The sequence below is a fragment of the Boleophthalmus pectinirostris genome, unplaced genomic scaffold (genome assembly GCF_026225935.1).
Source record: "Boleophthalmus pectinirostris isolate CB_2022bp ecotype Guang Dong unplaced genomic scaffold, ASM2622593v1 HiC_scaffold_18, whole genome shotgun sequence".
NCBI classification, from domain to species: domain Eukaryota; kingdom Metazoa; phylum Chordata; class Actinopteri; order Gobiiformes; family Gobiidae; genus Boleophthalmus; species Boleophthalmus pectinirostris.
In genome coordinates, this window is record NW_026571133.1 from 4,635,740 (window position 1) to 4,643,068 (window position 7,329).

The window sequence follows — 7,329 nt, forward strand, 5'->3', positions numbered from 1 at the left end:
GTTTATTCAATTACAGGTGGTTTTATTGCTCAAAAATACACAGAAAAACAAACATTCTGACTGTGAGTGGGGCTGCCTCTCCACCTGTAACTTTGGCTACGTTCAGACTGCAGGGCTTAACGCTCAATTCCGATTTTTTTTGTGAAATCCGATGGTTTCGCGAGGTCGTTCACATTTCCAATTAAATGCGACTTGTATGTGATCCCCTGTGTGAACAGTAAACGGAACAAAAGTGTCCCACATGTGACACTGGAGACACGACGACGTCAACCTCAGCGAGCGTCTCTGTGTTTACGGAAGTTGTCCAAACATGGACGCGAACATCGAGCACCTGGAGATTTTAAAGTTCCTCTTGTACCGGAGCCAGAACATGAACAACTTACTTGTTTTAAGGAGGAGATTGAGAAGGAGAAGGACGAGGTTTTTGGCCGTGGCGTTTTGTAGGGCAGGGTATCATTAAAATGCTGCCGATACAATATATATCTCGGTACATAGGCCACGATATGATACGTATCTTGATACAGTGCACTTTCGATTCAATACGATATATTTCAAATCGATTCAATACAGTTCAATAAAAATAATGGAAATTGGCTGTGATACTAAAAGTCTTTGTTAACCACTTCTTGTGAAAGTTCATATGAAACAAAACATTTTTAATCCTCAAAACAGTGAAATGTCAGGTGCAGTGTTTCCTTCCTCTAGAACAAAACTGCAGCTGTAAAAAATAATTTACTAAATATTCCAAAAAATATTCTTGTGATACAGCAGCCCAGATCTTGATACTGTATCACCACATTCAATATGTTATATCGATATTTCAATATTTTGCACACCCCTAGTGTTTTGGGGCATGACGTTGTTGAAAGGAACGTGTGGATGTGGAGACGGAGACAAGAGTGGTGACTTCACTTCAGTGACACAGAGTTCATTAACAATTTTCGCCTACTTCAGCGCAGAATAGTGACGTTTGTGGCTTGTTGATAACGTGTAGGTGGATGAATGCGCTTTGGCCGTTCAGACTGAAGTCGCATGTCAAAAGATCAGATATGTATCGGTTTCAGGAGCACATATCCAAGTGTCCTGGGTCACATTTGAAAAAAATCAGATCTGTGTCGTTCAGACTGTCAATAAAAGATCAGATACAGGTCACATAGGGGCCAAAAAATCGGATTTGGGTCACTTCAGGCTGCAGTCTGAACGCAGCCTTTGTTTCCATGGAAATTGTAATAGCCCGGACAGCAGCCTTATAAGAGTAACAGAGTAGAGGTGAGCCGATTTGTAGTTCAGACCCAAAGTGCATTTATTCCATTCCAAATATTTACAAAAGTACAAAAGTTAAATACAGGCAAGGCAAAACCTGCACTCACACACAGCACCTTAGTCTTAACAAAGGTGAGGCTGCCTCCGTTTATAGGCCACCTCCTCTAATACATGCATCCCGAATTTTGGACTTCCATTCATCCTGCAATGCAAACTGGGAAGGGTCCTCTGAAAAAGTGTGAGTGTTAAACCTCCATGTTTGATTTCCCAGTGGGATGCGTCTATTGTCAAAGCCGATCTTTTCAAGTCTTTTGTTTTGTTATCGCTTTTGTTTCTGGTTCTGATATTGTCATATTTTAGTTTTGTGATGCAGACATCGTAACTGTGTGGTTCTTGGATGTTCTAACAGCGGAAAACGCGCTTTGGAAGTTTGCGAACTCCATAAATGCAAAAGGGAATCAGATGTGTGTGACTGCAAACCTCTGTTCAAACTGTTTCTCTTCCCAGCGGAATTGAAAAATAGTGAAAAGTGAAGGCGATGGGCAGGATTGATCCACAGGAAGGACCAAAAATGAAACCTTTGGCTGCCTAAATCATCCCGAGTTTGCAGTGAACATTTTGTATGTGGAGCTCCAACAAAGCAAAACCCGACCCCTCGCTCAACCTCGGTTACGAATTTAAAAAGTCAAAGCCAAAGTGAAAGGCACTAACTGTTCACCTAGAAACACCTTCCACTGCAAAGAGACCAAGACGTGATGTTGCAGTAAAACCACAAGAACAAGAAAGTGCAGCTCAGTCTGTTTGTCTTCTGCACCTCTCACGCTTAACTAACAGGATTTTGCTTTGTTGTTGCTCCACATACAAAATATTCACTGCAAACTCGGGATGATTTCTTAGGCAGTCAAAGGTTTCCTTTTTCGTCCTTCCCGTGGATCAATCCTGCCCATCGCCTTCACCTTTCACTGTTTTTCAATTCCTTTGTGAAGGGAAACAGTTTGGACGGAGGTTTGCAGTCACACACATCTGATTCACTTTTGCATTTATGAAGTTCGCAAACTTCCGAAGCCCATTTCTCGAGCCGTTTTCCGCTGTTAGGATCCAACAACCACACAATTACCATGTCCAAATCCCAAAACTAAAATATGACAATATCAGAACCAGAAACAAAAGCGACATGATTCAAAAGACTTGAAAAGATCGGCTTTGTCAATAGACGCATCCCACTGGGAAAACAAACATGGCGGTTTGATGCTCACTTTTTCCAGTTTGCAGTTGTGTGATGACCGGAAGTCTGAAATTTGGGATGCATGTGTACCATGTTGTAGAAAAATGACAATAAAATCAAAACAAAATAATAAAATCTCTCTTCTTTGTTTTGGTCTCCATGAAAATAGAAACGTTTAATGCCGTACTGTGAAACATTCCAGACAAAGCAATGATGTCTCCACGGAGAAAAGCGTTTGATCCGCCAGAAAAGTTACACAATGCACCTTTAACCTGCAAAGAGAAGCTCACAGAGTCTATATGGTTTGACTTTCACAGACACTTGGTTTGTTTGTTATGTAAATATGTCCATGCAGGTGAGCGCTGTCAAACAAACAGATGAGTTCACATCATTTTCTGTCTTGTTTTGAGTGGTTTTGGCTTAAAGATGGAAACTTTTGGAACTTTGGAACTTGTGGAACTTGTGGAACTTGTGGAACTTTTCTAGAGGGGAGTTTGCGTTGTCAGGATTGTTCCACAGTATGGCAATAGACTTATTTATCTTGCATTTATTCAATTACAGGTGGTTTTATGGAAAAAAAAAACGTACCATGACAAACTTCTTACTGTGAGCAGCCTGAGTGTCCTCTCCACAGATCTGACTCATTCATTCATTTTTCAATATAAAACCAAAAATAAGAAAATGAAAAAAACAACAATTTTCTTCATTATTTATCTCCAAAACCAAAATGAAAAAACTGATGACGATTCGTTTTTTCAGTTTTCGATTTTGTGTTTAAATGAAAAACGGGAAAAAAAAAAAAAACTGATAACGGCTGTTTCCTGTTTCCATGACGTCATGCTGGACTGTACTAGGACTGAACCAGGACTAACCATTTACAGTCCCAGTCTTGTCCCGGTCTGGTCCTGGTCTCAGTCACGGTCTGGCCCCGGTCTGGTGCTGGTCTCTGTCCCGGTCTCAGTCCTGGTCTGGTTCTAGACCTGCTTTAGTCCTGGTTCAGTCCAGCATCTCAGTTTAAGTCACATAAACAGGAAATGGCTGTTATCAGTTTTGATGTTCTGTCATTTTCTTATTTTTGGTTTTATACTGAAAAATAAATGAATGAAAGATACGTGAATTAAGTTGGTCTGCTTGTTTCCATGGAAATGTGTGAAAATTTTTAAAAAATGATAGACAAAATAATAAAATCTCCACGGGAACAAGCAGGTGGCAGATCCTCCAAAAAGTTACACTGTGCACCTTTTAAATATTTTTAAAGTTGCTTCCAAATATATATATACAACTCTACAATACCTTCATATCTCAAATCAGATCTCAGTTTGTTCAGCAGATTGAACCACCACAAGAAAGGATTTTTTTTTTTTTTTTCTTTTTTTTGGGGGGGGGGTCATGCATTCGAGCAGCAGAAATCTGCAGTTGATTTCTTGGTGAGATAAGAGTCTTTCTCTCTCAGACTGAGGTTGAACTGATTGATATGATTTACTTTTTCAACTGTTTTAAGGCAAGTTATTTTGGACTGATTCTGCTGCTTCACTGGGCTTAAATTTTTCTCTGAACATTGAAATCTTTTACAGTGATGATTTCGGTGTTTCACTCTAAAAAATTTCAACTGTTCCAAAACTATGGACCAGTTTAATATTTTAAATTCCAGTGATATTTGTGCAGCGTGTGTAAAAATGTGTCAGTGAAACATGAGGTCAGTGTTTCTGTTTGACCATCTGCTCATTAAAGGATCAACAGTCGTGTGGACGCAGCAAAAACAAACTGTTATTACAGGATCTTTTACTATAGTGACGGGTTTCAGAGTCCTGTTACGTCTTTACATGTTTGTAAGTTTGTCGAGCTTAAAGGTGCATTGTGTAACTTTACTGGTGGAGAGTACCTCAAATGTTTTTCGCCATGGTCTTGGTTTAGTTCTGGGTTTAGTCCTGGTTTCCTTCTATGTTTACTACTGGCTTAGCCTTGGGTTTAGTCCTGGTTTAGTCCTTGTTTTGGTCTTGGTTTAGTCCTGGTTTAGTCCTTGTTTTGGTCTTGGTTTAGTCCTGGTTTAGTCCTTGTTTTGGTCTTGGTTTAGTTGTGGTTTAAGTCATGGTTTTGGTCTTGGTTTAGTCCTGGTTTAGTCCTTGTTTTGGTCTTGGTTTAGTCCTGGTTTAAGTCATGGTTTAGCTCTGACTTAGTCCTGGTTTATTTCTGACTCTAGTCCTGTTTTAGTCCTGGTTTATTTCTGGCTTTAGTTCATGGTTTAGCTCTGTTTTAGTTCTGGTTTGGTCCTGTTTTAGTCCTGGTTTAGTTCAGGTTTCATCCTGGTTTAGTCCTAGTTTAGTCAAGGTTTAGTCCAGGTTTAATCCTCGTTTAGTCCAGGTTTGGTCTTGGTTTAGATGTGATTTAGTCCTGGTTTAGTCCAAGTTTGGTCCAGGTTTAGTCCAGGTTTACTTCTTCATTTATTTCTTGGTTTAGCACTGGTTTTAGTCTTGGTTTAGTCCTGGTTCAGTCCCGATTTCGTCCCGGTTTAGCTCTGGTTTAGTCCTGGGTTAGATGCGATTTAGTCCTGGTTTAGTCCAAGTTTGGTTCAGGTTTAATCCTGGTTTAGTCCAACTTTAGTCCAGGTTTACTTCTTTGTGTATTTCTTGGTTTAGCACTGGTTTTAGTCTTGGTTTAGTCCTGATTTAGTGTTGGTTTAGTTCTGGTTTAGTCCTTGTTTTAGTCCTGTTTTAGTCCTGGTTTAGTTCAGGTTTCATCCTGGTTTAGTCCTAGTTTAGTCAAGGTTTAGTCCAGGTTTAATCCTCGTTTAGTCCAGGTTTAGTCTTGGTTTAGATGCGATTTAGTCCTGGTTTAGTCCAAGTTTGGTCCAGGTTTAGTCCAGGTTTACTTCTTCATTTATTTCTTGGTTTAGCACTGGTTTTAGTCTTGGTTTAGTCCTGGTTCAGTCCCGATTTCGTCCCGGTTTAGCTCTGGTTTAGTCCTGGGTTAGATGCGATTTAGTCCTGGTTTAGTCCAAGTTTGGTTCAGGTTTAATCCTGGTTTAGTCCAACTTTAGTCCAGGTTTACTTCTTTGTGTATTTCTTGGTTTAGCACTGGTTTTAGTCTTGGTTTAGTCCTGATTTAGTGTTGGTTTAGTTCTGGTTTAGTCCTTGTTTTAGTCCTGTTTTAGTCCTGGTTTAGTTCAGGTTTCATCCTGGTTTAGTCCTAGTTTAGTCAAGGTTTAGTCCAGGTTTAATCCTCGTTTAGTCCAGGTTTAGTCTTGGTTTAGATGCGATTTATTCCTGGTTTAGTCCAAGTTTGGTCCAGGTTTAGTCCAGGTTTACTTCTTCATTTATTTCTTGGTTTAGCACTGGTTTTAGTCTTAGTTTAGTCCTGATTTAGTCCTGGTTTAGCTCTGGTTTAGTCCTGGGTTAGATGCGATTTAGTCCTGGTTTAGTCCAAGTTTGGTTCAGGTTTAGTCCTGGTTTAGTCCAACTTTAGTCCAGGTTTACTTCTTCGTTTATTTCTTGGTTTAGCACTGGTTTTAGTCTTGGTTTAGTCCTGATTTAGTGTTGGTTTAGTTCTGGTTTAGTCCTTGTTTTAGTCTTGGTTTAGTCCTGGTTTAGTCCTGATTTAGTCTTGGTTTAGTTCTTGTTTAGTCCTTGTTTTAGTCTTGGTTTAGTCCTGGTTCAGTCCTGATTTAATCCTGGTTTAGTCCTAGTTTAGTCAAGGTTTAGTCCAGGTTTAATCCTCGTTTAGTCCAGGTTTAGTCTTGGTTTAGATGCGATTTAGTCCTGGTTTAGTCCAAGTTTGGTCCAGGTTTAGTCCAGGTTTACTTCTTCATTTATTTCTTGGTTTAGCACTGGTTTTAGTCTTGGTTTAGTCCTGGTTCAGTCCTGATTTAGTCCTGGTTTAGCTCTGGTTTAGTCCTGGGTTAGATGCGATTTAGTCCTGGTTTAGTCCAAGTTTGGTTCAGGTTTAGTCCTGGTTTAGTCCAACTTTAGTCCAGGTTTACTTCTTCGTTTATTTCTTGGTTTAGCACTGGCTTTAGTCTTGGTTTAGTCCTGATTTAGTGTTGGTTTAGTTCTGGTTTAGTCCTTGTTTTAGTCTTGGTTTAGTCTTGGTTTAGTCCTGGTTTAGTCCTGGTTTAGTCTTGGTTTAGTTCTTGTTTAGTCCTTGTTTTAGTCTTGGTTTAGTCCTGGTTTAGTCCTGGTTTAGTCCTGATTTAGTCTTGGTTTAGTTCTTGTTTAGTCCTTGTTTTAGTCTTGGTTTAGTCCTGGTTCAGTCCTGATTTAGTCCTGGTTTAGCTCTGGTTTAGTCCTGGGTTAGATGCGATTTAGTCCTGGTTTAGTCCAAGTTTGGTTCAGGTTTAGTCCTGGTTTAGTCCAACTTTAGTCCAGGTTTACTTCTTCGTTTATTTCTTGGTTTAGCACTGGTTTTAGTCTTGGTTTAGTCCTGATTTAGTGTTGGTTTAGTTCTGGTTTAGTCCTTGTTTTAGTCTTGGTTTAGTCCTGGTTTAGTCCTGATTTAGTCTTGGTTTAGTTCTTGTTTAGTCCTTGTTTTAGTCTTGGTTTAGTCCTGGTTCAGTCCTGATTTAATCCTGGTTTAGTCCAAGTTTATTCCAGTTTTAGTCCAGGTTTACTTCTTTGTTTATTTCTTGGTTTAGCACTGGTTTTAGTCTTGGTTTAGTCCTGATTTAGTGTTGGTTTAGTTCTGGTTTAGTCCTTGTTTTAGTCTTGGTTTAGTCCTGGTTTAGTCCTGATTTAGTCTTGGTTTAGTTCTTGTTTAGTCCTTGTTTTAGTCTTGGTTTAGTCCTGGTTCAGTCCTGATTTAATCCTGGTTTAGTCCAAGTTTATTCCAGTTTTAGTCCAGGTTTACTT